At 36.0% G+C, this 15,182-nt stretch overlaps 1 protein-coding gene across 1 annotated transcript in view; it reads left to right on the forward strand.

Moving 5' to 3' along the window:
* Window positions 1–1,069: 1,069 nt before the first annotated feature.
* LOC6564603 (myosin-G heavy chain) overlaps window positions 1,070–15,182 on the forward strand; it is a 50,140-nt gene continuing 36,027 nt past the window's right edge. Inside the window, exon 1 of the mRNA XM_032738347.2 lies at window positions 1,070–1,101. The gene's annotated coding sequence lies outside the window, so the exon portion shown is untranslated. The remainder of the gene's footprint in view (window positions 1,102–15,182) is intronic.

Here is a 15,182-nt window from a genome sequence, read left to right on the forward strand (position 1 = left end):
TGTTGCACGCGCGTTTGCCTTTGGTTGTTATTTAAATCGAACATTTGACTTGTGCTTGTTGTTGTTGTTGTTGTTGTTGTTGTTGTTGTTATTGCTTGTGTACATGTTGCACTAGTCATACAGTTGCCGGTGTTATTGTTCATAATGCTGATGCCGATCATTAACTTGAAATTGCACATTTCACAGTGCTTAAAGTTCCCGCAAATCGTTTTAGCTGCAACTAATACACTCTCGATTCGTATTATTGATATACGGTTATCAATTATATATATATATATATATATATATAGAGAGAGAGAGAGAGGGAGAGAGGAAGAAAGATAACTGATTGATTTGAGTTTTTAATTCTGAACCGTTGATCGATCGTCTTCAGTCAAATGATGCTGTTATTTATCTTTCTCAGTCAGTGTTCTCTGGGCGAACTCTCTGGCTTCCAGCTGCCTGGCTGTTAGCTAGTCTCGAAATGTTTGGCCATAAATTAGAACACTGCATTTGCGTATGTTTGCAGTTAGGGTTGCCAGCTGGCTGTTGGCTGCTTCTCAGTAAAATTTATGTGCGGATTTTTATGGTTTGTTACTTTTTTCGCCACAGATATGCCAGTCGCCACATTTCGCATTCAGCATTTGCAACATTATGTTGCGATGCGAGAACACGCCCCCTTTTCTTGCACCCAGCTGCAAAATGTTGCAGACGTTGCATTGATGCAGTATCCTTCAAAAAGAGGGGGTGGAGGACCCGGGGGGGGGGGGGGGGTGTTAAGTTCAGATATAAAGAAATTCAAAAAGAACTCTTGCATTTTTTCAGCGATTATTATATACATATTGATGTTGATAGGTGGTCCGATCCGACAGACACACAGAACACACAGACATATATATATATATCGACTCGGCTGTTGATATCAAGAACCTGATCAAGAATTCTTCAAAAATTATTCACAAGGTTTCTCGCACGAACAATTTGTTTTCCACATTGATAACAATGCTACAATTTAATAATTTCATTTCTAACTATGATTTTCTCTTCCTTACAGATTTCTTATCAGACTTGCAACAACAACAACAACAGCAGCAATAACAATAACATCATCTGTTGACAGAGGTAAGTTTTACTAAAAACTTGAGCTGCGATTGTCTTCGAGGCGCAAGTTGCTGCTGCAAGTTCTACTTCCGCCTTCGTTTCCATTTCGTTGCAGCTTACTTCTTAGCTAGTTTCTTTGTGTGTATGTGTACATATTCAAGTTGTGCGCTCACACACACATATATATATATATATATATATATACACAGAAACGGAAAAGAGCGCAGTCCAAGTTTTTCCAGCCAAAAATCACAATTTGCAAAAGAGCTGAAATCAATTTCCGCTCGACTTTATGAAAAAAAATATTTATTTGCTTTATGACGTTTCAAATTCAAATTGAATGCAGTCGGAGCAACACTAGCAGCAGCAGCAGCAGTTGGCTGCAGTTCGTCATTCTCTCCACTCCCACTCCCTATTCCCTATCCCCAATCCCCTATCCCCAATCCCCAAGCCCACCACCAATCTTGTCGTCGACCATCGCTTTTTTGACATTTTGTGTTAATTTTGCGAGCTGCAAAGCTGGCAAAGCGCCAATTTCCTTTGGTCTGTTTACCTTTGCGACTTTGTCTTCGACTTGCAGTTTCAGTTCCAGTTCCAGTTCTTCTTCTTCTTGCTTTTAATTGTGTTGACTCTATATATATATGTATATAATATATATATATATATATATAGTTTGCACGTTAAGTAGCATTATGGTAAATATTCCACTTTAAAATTCGGTACACGTACCAAAATTAGAGTAAAGAACAACTAAAGCTAAATGCTAAATGACAGAAGGCAAGAAAATCAATGTTTAAGGGATTGTTTGGTTGGCAGGGGTTGGTTGGTGCAGGGGTAAATTAGTCTCGAGAGTCTTGATGTTGCATTGGATAACCTGCCACCTGCTTGACTTTTACTAATACATTCCGGGCAACAGTGAAAAGTATGCTTTTCACATTTATAATCAGTTCTTTGTTCTTGTTCTCGTATTATAATGTCTTACCTGAAAATGGCAAACTCTTTGATTGATGTGAAAACAGCACCAAATTGACAGACGCAGGTCGAAATTTAAGGAACAAAAAATAAATTTAAAAAAACACTGCTTCGTGTTTGTGTGTGTGTGTGTTTGTATAGATTACAAGATAAGTAATTAGTTTATAGCTGATGTCGATATTGAAACCATTAAGCACTTTAAGCCTTTAACTTTAAGAATATTTATATTTTTTGTTGTTTTTAGAAGACTTTAAAAATAAATATATATATATATTAATGCAAAATGTATACAGAATTTGTCTTCTTAGCGTGACACAAAACCATTTTGCGAATCAAAATAATGCCTTAAGAATTCAGTATAATTCAATTCAGTATCGACCCGAATAATCGAACAAAAGGGAACCAAGAAAGCTTAGAGGGATTCCCTTAATGTTCTCTTATTTGTTATTATAACTTCAAACTTTAAATCGGAGTTAGTTCAATTGACGCTTATTACATATAATTGTAATTATAATTTGTTAACTTTGTTTTTGCTTGGCAAATATCTGTGGTCTAGCATCAAATTTGGTGTTGCTGAAAGTACATTTGAAAGTGCAGCAGCTTTGACTTAGTTTAGTTTTTTTTTATTTTATGTTTTTCATTAATTTTTATAGTCTGGCCAACTGGCTGGCTTGCAAGTAAAGTACGGAAAGTACGCGCACAATTTTCCATTTTTGTTGTTTTTTCTGCTTTTTTTTGTGGCATGACTGCTGAGTAAGGCCAACAGCAAGATGAAACCAGTTCAAAATGCATTTTCGCGCCGTGTACAACCAAAAGCAGACGAAAACAAAGCAGACAAACAAAAAAAAAAAAAAAAAATTTAAAAAAAAATCCAAGACCAAAACAAAACAAGTACCTGTCTATCTGCTCTGTGTGTGTGTGTGTGTGTGTGTGTGTGTGTGTGCTTGTATACCCTCTGTATTGTATTTGGACTATGTCGTAAAGTACGACAACCAGCTGTGTAAAATAATCCTTTTTATCCGAATATCATCCGATTTTGTTACGTTCCTTTTGCGATTCTAGTACATAAAGTGTTCTAGTTTCGATGAATTGGTTCCAAAAACTTATTTCGTTATCGCTATTTTACCATATGAACTAATAATGTCGCTGCCTGTAGCTGGTTCTTAAAAGAAATGTTGAATTTCTGGTTCAGGTAAAATGGTATCAAGGTGATTTATTGATAATAAATACAATTGTTTTGTCAGTTTTGTATCAAAATGGAAATTGAAGTCAATTCCCATTGCAGAAATAAGACGAAAAAAAATATTCAGAATTACAAAGAAGTATTAAATATCATGAATATACTCGTATATATATATATATATAGATATAAGTGTGGCAGGGTATCTTAATGTTGGGCATTGTTGACGAGTGTATTCTTACGTTGAGGTTGTTTGTTGTTGTTGTTATCGTTGTTTTTTGTTGCTGTTGCTGTTGCTGTTGCTGTCGTTGGTCTGCAGCCTTCTTTTCCACAGCAATTTACCAAATATGTACCTTTCACTTTGAAAATCGTAAAATGTCACAAACTGTTCAATAAAAACACAAATGACAATAAAAATGCGATAAAGCAACAGCAACAACAACCACAAAAGCAGCAATTGCATAAATTCATGCAAATTTATGCGAAAAATTACAAAAGCAACAACAACTGGCTAAAATACAAAGAGAGAAGCTGCATTCAATGAATGGACTTTTGACATTGGTGTGCTTTTTATGGCGGGCAGAGGTGATGTGAGGGAGTTGTTGTATGTAACGGGGTGACGATGTAGTATATATATATATATATATATATATACTATCTGATATGGATATAATATCACATATAAAGTCAGTTATAATTGTGTTGTCAGTTAATAATTTTCGCTTCTCCACAGGTGTCTGCTTATGAGTTAAAGTGAGTTAAAGTTGTTTAACTGCGGACACACACACACACACACTAACACTAACACACTAACACACTAACACTAACACACTCACACACATACACGTCGTATGTATTTACGTATGAAATTTACGACAAAAACGTGTTTGAAATTGCGTTAAAGGGGTCAAAAACTTTTGTTCAGTTTTTATTATAGTTTTCCTTCCATTTCTCAACACTCAACTCGTATTCAATCTAAACTGGGAAACGCTCTTTCTATTTTGCATTTGTAAGTTTACGTTTTTATGATTTTTATTCACACGCACACATACATATATATATATAAATATATGTATATATTTATATACCTGCATCTTGCGAGAAAAATAAACTTTAAGAAATCATAAAAAAAAACACACATCTTTGGGTTGTTTTTATCTGCGTTTCGGTCTTTTAAGTAGCTAAGCTTGTTGGTTACATAAAACGCTTGTGTGGAAATGTTTTCCATTTGCATAAGTGACGTGAGAAATGATCAAGACAATAAGCGCCGACCCAAACAACATCAAAACTATTGTGAAAAAACCAAAACAGAGAACAGAGATGTGCTGCGAATTTTGATTAGATTTTGAAATGCTCTAGATAACTAGATATTGACATTGCTACATTCGAATTCATATTTCATATTCCAGTTTCTATGTGTTGCATGTTCACTTTGCTTCATTTATTCCTTGGCAAACTGACATCTTATTCCTTACTTTATTTTCAATAAGGTTTTTGTGGCAGTATTTTTGTTTGTTGCTCACTCAACAAATACTTTCAGCACAATAACTTTAACTGTTAGCAATCAATCAAATAACAATTTAACAATAAATTTGAATAGTTACATTTTGCAAAACATATTAAATTCATTTTTTCACTTCTCTAATAGATGTGTGTGTTTCTATTTGTATTTGTATTTGTATTTGTATGTGTATAATTTGTAAAACATTAATATGAATGATATCCGCCCATCTTCATGCAATTTTTGCAGTTAACCAGAGTTATTCCTTTCGAAGAAGAAAGTGTGAACTGGCTTAATAGCTTTCGATATTCTCAAAACTGTGTATACTTAATGGGGTCAGAGATACTGTTACAAACCTACATTTGCACGACTGCAAATAAAGTTTTTAGCTATTTTGGAAATGGGTGCAAGGTATAAAAAAAATATTAAAAAAGTTTAAATAAATTCGTTGAGAAGTTTGGCTGCATTTGCCAATTCCATTTTGCTGGCTGTCATTGTTGGCTTACGACTATTGTGGGTCACAAATCACGTAAACCAAATACGCATTCGCACACATTACTATACACACACACACACACACACACACACACACACACACACACACACACATGTGTCTGTGTGTGCGTAAGTGTGAGTGTGCGTATGATTGCTGCAGAGAGTCGAAATCTGGCTGCTTTTGCGGCCTGTCAACTCAATCACTGCGCAAAGTACTTCTGAGTCATAAAAGCAACGACAGCGACTGCAGTTGGCAATTTTATGCTGCTGCACTTGGACGCCCGAAACGGACAACGCAGGGTGGAGCGTGAAGCAAGGGGTACTACGCGGGTGGAGGCGGGTGTGTGTGGGGGGAGGCGGGGTGGTGTTGGTTGGTTTAGCGATAAAAATGACACATGGAGTGTGCCATGGAACTGCAAAGTAAATAAACTGCAAAGATATGCGTTGAAATGTTTTCAAGGGGACCCTCTCTCTCTCTCTCTCTCTGTAGTCACTAGGCGGTGCAAGTGGGGTGTGTGTCTGGTATGCGGGGGTGGGGTGAGGTTGGGGCGTGGCAAGTTGTCAAATTGCATTCAAGCAACACGAGATGCACACAACTTATTAGAGTTGTGCTTCTGAGTAGAGACCAAAAGGGCAATCGATGTTATCATTGACTCGCTCCCTGACTCTCGCTCTCGCTCTCTCTCTCTCTCTATCTATCTCTTTCTCTTCTGTTTCTCTTTCTCTTTGTCTGTCTGTGGCAATTAATAACGCATCACAGAGTATCGCTGTGTGTGTGTGGAAGTGACTCATTCTGCTTGAGCATTCACAGTTGCCAGCTGCAGGTGAATTTGTCTTTATCGCTATGCAATACAAAACACAAAACAGCTCTTATCGCTCGCCAAATAGTATTCAATGAATTTGTCTGTGTATATATATATATATATATATATATAGACAGACAAATTTTCTTGTATTATTCGACTAGGATTAACGCAATTGATCATGATGGCCATGCGGAAAACTTATATTCTCTATTTGAACAAGCAGACTCTATATATATATATATATATATAAATCTGAAATCTGGCTTCAACTTCAGCAAACATTTCACTTGTGTCGGAATGTACATTGTTCGCTATTTGTCGGCTTGTCTTAATACAAAAGTACAGTTGAAGCCAAGCTGTCAGTTTGCCTGCCTCAGAAACGGGAAAATTAAAAATGAAAATCACAAAAAAGAAGTGCAAACTTTTCTCTGGCAAAGATTGAAAAAAATGCATTGTTTTATTCAGGTGGTATTTGTTGTTGTTTCGTCTTTCGTGTGGCGTGTGTTGTGTGCTGTGTGTTGTGCTCTGTTTGCCTTTTATTCCACGTGTGCGACAACAAGCCCGAAACAATTATGGAAAAACAATTTCAATTGGCAATGCACATGCAACAAGCAGCAAGGCTAACAACAACAACAACAACAATTGGCAACTGGGCAACCTTCGATTTCTTGTGCACACCTTTTATGGACAATTTTTTAAGGTTCGATTATTTCACGCTCGACGACTCCCATTGCAAAGCGATGCGAACTGAAATGCCCCACGCACTCAATACGCGTCTACACTAAAAAAAAGAAGTATGCTTTCGCGAATACGGAAATATGCTGCGTAATTCTGTTGACAAAAAAGCCAATTTCCAAATTCGAGTGCATATTTGTATTTGTTGTTTGTGTAAGGTCAAAGTATGTAACTCCAATATCGATATTTATTTCGATTCCGAGTGACTTATGCAATGGAGTAAACTCGTTGTAATTGTGCCCTTTGATGGACATACTTGCCCAACTTGAATGGTCTTGGCTGGGAATTGAGATGGGATTGTGGCGAGTCAGATTGAGATTGAGATTGAGATTAGATGGATGCAGTGCGTGAAACGCAAACTCAATTGAAAGTCATTTACGGAGTGATTTGAATATACCAATCTTTACCCGCCGGCCCGCCCAACATCTCTGTCCTTCCATCCGCTCCGTTCGTCGTGTTGAACTGTAGCAGCGAAGCCTTTTAAAGCACCAACAAGTTCATTAATCAAAGGGCGAGGGCGGCAAATTGTCGACGGCTCCAAGTGCTGATGAAAGAGCCAACTTAAGAGTATGAATTGTGTTTTTTTGTTTTTTTTTTTTTTGGTTATTAACCAACAACAAAGCAACAATTTTGTTAGTGCCCCAAATTAAGTCAAAGGCAGCCAATTAAAATTATAAATAAAAAGCAAACATCCACAAATTAATTATTTTATTAAAGAAAAAATATGTTGGTTGATCTTAAAGTTTATTCGATTAAGCCGATAAACAATTGTTGTTGTTTCAATATTTAATTTGTTCGAGCTTTGTTTACCATTTACTTATTGAATTAATTCTCATGTCATTTTCAGCAAAAGCAACAGCTTAATTTCTTTCAGTATCCCGAATTTGACTCAATTCTCGAAGATTCGACATTTTATTTACCCTTACTGAGTACACTGTTGAAAAAAAGAACAATACGTTAATCCGCCAGTGATAACACTAAGCACAGAAAACTTTCCACGATAGAAAAAAAAAATACCACAGACAACTTGGAGCAGGGATTTGGGGTAATAACTCTGTTGACTTTCTCAAGAAGTCTATGCATTTCGTATGCACGGAAAGAGATGGAATCAAGCGAAGAGAAAAGAATAAAGAATTATTCCATGGTTTTCCGTTGAGCTTTAAAAACAGTTTTAATAATTAATTTAATAATTATTCATCATTACAGTTAGCGCATAACTCTATTTGGTGACTATATATGTGTATTTATTCATTCAATTTCAATCACCTTGAACGCAAGATCTTGCCAGAAGACATTTTCTTTTATGTTGTCACCGCTTAATTTTGATTTATTTTGTCACTTTTTATTGCGGGTGTTGCTTGTTTTATTCAAATTTATTTTTATAATTTTTTTGTATTTTTTTTTTGACTGCCTTTTGAAGCGTTTATTTACTTTTTAGTTCGTCCTACACTTACTTGACGTACTTCGCAATGTTTTTACTTCTCTTCCTTTTTTGTTTTTTGCTTTTGATTTGATTTGAAATTTAAATGTCTGAGTGTCTCACTCCCTCTCTCTCTCTCTCTCTCTCTCTCTTTTCTCTCTCTTTCTCCCAGCTTGTTTGCGACTCCTGCTTCCTTTCCTTTTTCTCTTTCCCTTTCCATTCCCATCGCCATTCCCCTGCCACCAGCTTCAACGCTCGTTTAGCTTTCATTTCCGTGTGACCCAATTTGAAATGCAGACTGCCACAACAACAACAACCACAACGAGAACAGCAGCAGCAACAACAACGACATCAACTACAAACACAGTATATATATATATATATATATATATATATATGTATATATAGGGTTATATATTTCGACCTTTTTTAATTGATTTTAAACTTTTGCTCTGTGACAGCGAACCAGCGCGATTTTAATTATAGTAATTAATATCTGATTTAAGTATAATTATTGCACAATCAATAATCAAAACTAATTAATTCATTACCATTAAAGTTCTTTAACAAAATATTTTGAGCTATCCATGTGTGTGTGTGTGGGGAAGGGGGCTCCCAAGTTATTAAGTTAACTTAAAGTTTAAACTGTTGATTGGGTGTCTCCAGTCTTTGTCTTGCTGCATGCGATTATACTTTTGTAATGACGCTCGTAATTGTTATTTGTTATAGTTGTTGTTCTCGTTGTGGTTGTTGTTGTTGCGTTAGCTCTTTAGCCTTGCATTGTATTATTATTCAGAAATTTGCTGTATTTTTTCTTTTTATTTTTTTTTTCACAGTGCTGTTGCTGTTTTTGTTTTTGCTGTTGTTGCTGTTGCTGCTGCTGCTCTCTTGGCGTAATTAAAATACACTTAACGGTGCTTTGCATTTCGCCTTTTAGGTACATAAGCGCTGAGCAAATGCCAACGACCTATGAAAACTTTACAACAGTCAAACTTAAATTCTTGCTATAGCGACGCTCGAATACCCTTTAATTCTAAATCAATCTAAACTGTGAGGTGTGCCACAAAACTCTATGATAGCTAATCGATAGATTTGTTGCAACTCTTTCGGAAATATTAAAGTCAGATAAGCCAGGTTAACACAAATAGCTCTTAATCTGTTCAATAATTATAATAAAGAAATGTGCACATACCGCATTTATATACACTATTTCATTGGTAAAAAATGTACCTTTTTATTGTCTTGCATTTTTTGTGTCTAATTTACAATCTTACAATTCAAATTATAAAAAAAAATATTAATTAACTTTTTATTTAATAATTTTGATATGTTTAAAATGCAAAATGATCCATTCTCTGAGTATTTTTGATGTTAGGGTATCATAAAATCAGCACATGAACATTAAAAAAAACCTGCAAAATGTAGCAGCAATAATTTTTAATAGCTTTTCGCACTGTCGTTTATATTGTATTTGTTGTTGATTTTTTTCCCTGCATATTTTCATCTTGTTATTTTTTATTTTTTGCTGACTGAATGGCAGTCTGGCGCTTGGCAAACTTTGCAGCATAGGCCTTTTAAATACTCACAGTAAAAACAATTTATGATGTTGAGCACAAAATTTATAGCAGCAAACGGCAACAAAAACAACGTCAACAATAACTGCAAGGAAAAACGGCAAACAAAAAAAAAAAAAAAAAAAAAAAAGAAGAAAATAAGTCAAATGGCTGCCATGGCTGGCAATTAAATGCACATGTGTTGGGTAGCCCCAGTTATGCCACGCCCCTTCCCCGTTCACCCCCAAGTTCTGTATAGTACATCGATCAGAAAAGCCAGTGCATAATATACCCATACAAGTGTAATATTTATGCATGCAAAATATGTATGCATAAGAAGACAGCGCAAAAAGAGCTAAATAAAATACCTACATACATACAGACAGACAGACAGACAGACAGGAGGACAGAGAGACAACCACAACAACAACGGCAACAATAACCAAGCAGCTGCTGCTCTTCTCAATGAACTTTGCATGCACTTAATTGCTCACGTTGCCAACAAGAAAAAACAACAACAATCTTAACAGCAGCAGCAACAGCAACAATAACAACAACACTTATATGCAGCACTTCATACATACATACACACATACATACATAGACAGCAGCTAGTGCTGTCTGGCTGCAAATTAAATTTGATTTAAAGCAGACAAAAAGCATTATATAACGGCCAGTTAGAGCCAGACTCGGCTTAATTACATATATACATATGTACATCTATATACATCAGCTTGTGTACCGTTATGAATATTTATTTACTTACATTCATATGTATCTATGTATGTATCTAGTCCTGTAATACATAAGAACTCTAATAAAACGGGCATGATAAGCAGTAAAATATGTATCTGAGATGCCATAACGGTAATTATACACTAACATCACAAGCTTTACATATGTATGTATGTATGTATATGTGTATCTATGTATATGTCTCTATCTGAATAATGTTTTTGTGAAATACAATATAAATAGTTCAAATATGTTATATTTTTTAGCACAGGGTATGCTAAAGTCGAAGCTGCTTGCTTGTTTAAGTACCAAGTAGTTAGTCGTAGTTGTTCTTAACTTCTCTCTCTCTCTCTTTCTAGCTCTTTCTCTCTTTTAATGCCCTTCACACAAATTGTGTGTAATTTATATAATTGGGTTTGAACGCGACCTCACGAAGGTAACCAGCTGTAAGCTGCGCCTTCACTTTACACTCACTTATTCGCAACTGCTTCTACTTGCAAACATAGCAGCATACTTACATCTGTACACATATGTATATATACACACATATGTATGTATGTACATACATGTACATACATGCACAATATGTTTTATTTAGGTAAGACTAGCTGCAGGGAATTTTTTTTTGTTGGCTTACGTGATTTAGAAAAGAGATTCAGAAAAACTGATTTTATGACATTTGAAAAAACCAAAAGCTCGAAATGTACATATATATATATATATATATATATATACCTGGTGTAATTCAAGATTAATGTGAAATTTATTTTTGATAGACTGCTTACATAGTATTAAGTATTACATACTGGTTAAATAAGTCGACAGTTGACTTGGAATTACCAATCTAAATCAAACTTGCAAATAAATTGATCGATTCGATAGTACGTGAATATTAATGAAAAATATTAAAAAGTAAGTAAAAAAACTGTGTATTTATAAATACGAATTGCTTTTGTATCATATTTGGAGTAGACATTAAGCGAAATACTTCAATTTTGAAGAATGATTGCTAACTGTTGCTGATTTCTGTTAAATTGGTGCGTTGAGTAATTTCAAATATTGTGATAAAAGATCATTTAAAAGATCAAGGGATCAAACAAGGTCTCCATATATTTTCCTAAATGTGATTCGGATGTTTTTATGTGCTGTTAGCCATTTCAGATTATAAACTCAAAGTTGAGAACATTAGTATACTACTTGAACCATATTTGTAATGGCTATAACTAACTAGAACTACAACTTGGACTGCACTAGACTTTGCAATTGTGGGTGTGTGTGTGTCTTGTGAGTGTGTGTTGTGTTTGGTATCTTTACAATATTCGTGATCTTTCAAACTTGCAACTTGCTGCCAGGCACTTGCCATCTCTGCCCATTAAGCACTGTGGCTGTTGTTGTTTTTGTTGCTCTTGTGTTGTGTTGTGTTGTGCACCAACGTGGCCACAAAGCTAAATCATGGGGCAGTTAACCAAGTGCAACTGCAACTGCAGGTAGTTGCTTGTTGTTGGCTGTTTGGTCGTTTCGATTGCCTTTTTCGGTTGTTAGCGCATACAACAGCATACAACAACTTACAATAGCAACAACAAACACAAAAACAACAACAACAACACCAGCAGCATCCGCAGCAGCAGCAGCAGCAGCATGATGTCGTTGCCAAAGAAAAGGCCAGCAAAAAAAACGTATCTGAAAAATTGATTAAAGTTCTTGCAACGCGCAAACGGCATCAATTACCTGTTGCGGCTTGGTGGCTGAGGTTTTTGGGTCTGGCTACCAAGCAACAACAAAAATGTGGCAAAAGCGAAGGAGCAGCAGAGAGAAATGCGGCAGGTAAAGTTAAATATGATTACAGCGCTTGGCTTTTAGTTCAAAGCATTTTTCAATATATGCGATACAATAAAAAAAACACGCTTGTTTTTGTTGCTGTTGCTGTTGCTTGTTGGTAGGTAGGCAACTCGCCAGATTGCTGTTGTTGTTGGTTGCATGGCATAATAATCAAGCTAAAAATCGTTGAGGATTTCGTGAGCTCTGCGTGTCTCAGACTGGAAGGGGACTCTCGTGTGGAATGGAGATGCTGTCGCAGCCAATCAAGTTGCGGGATTGGCTCGACTTGGCTTGGCTTAGCCCGGCTAAAAGCATTTCTGATACCCTACATACATATGAATGTATTTTCAGTTGCCGCACATAAATCGTCAACCTCGTCAAACTCGTCAGCCGTAGTTGTTAGTACCCGACTCAAAAGTACCCTGCTAAACAGAGCTAAACAGAGATTCACTGAATAATTAAAAGTATTTTAGAGTATTATGTTTATTTTAAGTGAAACGGTTTTTTGGAAAATGTTTGCGTTTCTTGAGAGAAAAACGTATTGCGGAAAAGTATGAACCCATTATATATGGTTAAAAAAGGGTATAATAAAGTTGTCCCAAAGCATGTTTGAGGCAGCAGGAAGCATTTTCGAATGCGTAAGGTATATTATTGATTTTGAGCATCAAAAGCCAAGACGGTCTCTCTGAACACTTCAAAGTCCTCGTATACCCCGCTCAGATAAAGTTTTATCGATAAATCTCCATGTTTCGAGAATTTCAACGCAATTTTTGATAACAATAAGAGCCACAATTTACACAAAATATAATCTCCCAATTTATTTATCGATCGAAAAACACCCAAACGTATCCACTTACATATGCACATATGTGTGCAAGTATATATATAGCCGGCGATCGGGCGATCAGTCTGGGCTTGTGAACTTTGAATAATATGTGCATTTTAAGAGCTGTGTTCAGGGTATCTGGTAGTCGTGGCAGTTGTGCCTTCCTCCATTTGCTATTTACTAATCTATTTTCAATTGCATATTGTCCTGCATTCAAGAAATATCTATTTGTTTTTGCTATTGATCTAATTGAGAATACAATTTGTGTGTTTTTTTTTTTTTTTTTTTGTGGCAGTGTATGTCTCTAGGGTATACTGCACACATTAATGTCCCTCTCGCTAGTTGTTGTTTATTTTTTGTGTGATTGATGATATTACATGTGTATGTGTGTGTGTGTGTGTGTGTGTGTGTGTCTGTGTGCATGTGCGAGTGTTATTGTTGTTTTTCTTGTTGGATGCTGCCAAAGAAAGCGCTTAATTGCTTTTGAATGCTTTCGTGAGCTGCATTCGACGCCGCCAGCAAAAGAAACAGATAAAGACAACGGCTGGGTTAACTCAGACTTGCCTCTTTATGAAAACAAAACAACAAAAACAAAAAGAAAAAAACAACAAAAAAGCAACAACCACAACAAAAATTGTTAAATCATTGGGCCCAGGTCCGGACTCTGGTTCAGTGCAAGACGAAGAGCAATAAAAAACCAGTGAGAACGTTGCAGCGCGAAACCGACTGCAAAATACTCTGATACAATAAGTTATATCATCTGATGACAGGTGCTACAGAACAGGGTCGATTTAGTCAAGAAATATCGATCTTTGAAGGAGCTTCCTAGTAACCTATCTTCCAAGTTTACCCTTAAAATTGCGGCAGATATAGGCTAGAAAGGCATATGACAATCTTTGAAGGAGGTTTGGTGATTCTATCTATCTGAAAAATTTTGGCAGATATGCGGTTGTATCGATTTTTATTTTCCCAAAATTAAATAAATAAAATTTTGTTTATCGATTTCGAGGCGGCTAATATTGTAATATACCTAATAAATTTCGTTGCTCTAACTTAAAAACTACTGAAGGTGGGCATGCCATATGCTGATCTTTAAAGGACAACCAATTGAAAAAAATTAAATTAAAATTGTGGGGATATGTGGGCTTGCTTGCTCGATTTGCGATAACTGATCTTATCGATTTCCCAGCCTAATAGTGGACGTAGCACTCCCTCTGACGAGCGCACAGACCAAGATATATTTCAAGTCTTTATCTCTAAGGGTGTCGAAAAAAGTTGCGTTCATACAGACGGGCAGAATGACGGACACTGCACAAAAGCAATATACTAAGATACCTTCAGTAACAGAGTATAAAAATATCGTTTCACAGGCGCTGAGCTTCCGTCATATTTGTGGTTGTTATTTTTCCGTGTGTAGTGTGTGTGTGTGTGTGTGTATAGCAGTATTAGTAGTAGTAGTAGCAATAGTCTCGCATAAACTCTGTTTTTCAAATGTCAGCGCTGTGGCACTCTGCATTTGTTAGCGAAACGAAATGAAACAAAAAACCTGTAAGCCCAAAAAAAACAAGAACATTGCAAGGGATGCCAGCTAGATGAATCGATGCATACCTGACACAACACTGACTGCAGACAGAGACAAACCCTTTAATAATGGCTAAAGAAAAGGTATAAGGAAGTTGTGCAAAAGTATGCAAAAGACAGGCATGTGTAGACTATCATGTGTATACATCTATATAATCTTGATCAGGATGAACAGTCAACTCGATCCAGCCAGATAAACTATACTAAATCCTAGAGGTTATATGAGCGTATACCATTCGCAGATCAAGAAGGTGTTATATATATATATATATATATATATTATAGCTATCGTAAACATATTACTGACCAAGCGCAATAGCTGCCGTCATCTTGTTAATTTTAGTAAAACAATAAAAACAAAATAAAAACATAATAATCAATGTTGCTGTATACCATTGCAAAACCAAGGCAATTCTGCTTCTTTCCTTTTTGATGTTGGAAAAATGCAGCATTTGCAGTGTTGCAGGTTGCAGGTTGCAG

The sequence above is a fragment of the Drosophila grimshawi genome, unplaced genomic scaffold, assembly GCF_018153295.1.
Source record: "Drosophila grimshawi isolate 15287-2541.00 unplaced genomic scaffold, ASM1815329v1 contig_848, whole genome shotgun sequence".
Taxonomy (NCBI): Eukaryota; Metazoa; Arthropoda; class Insecta; order Diptera; family Drosophilidae; genus Drosophila; species Drosophila grimshawi.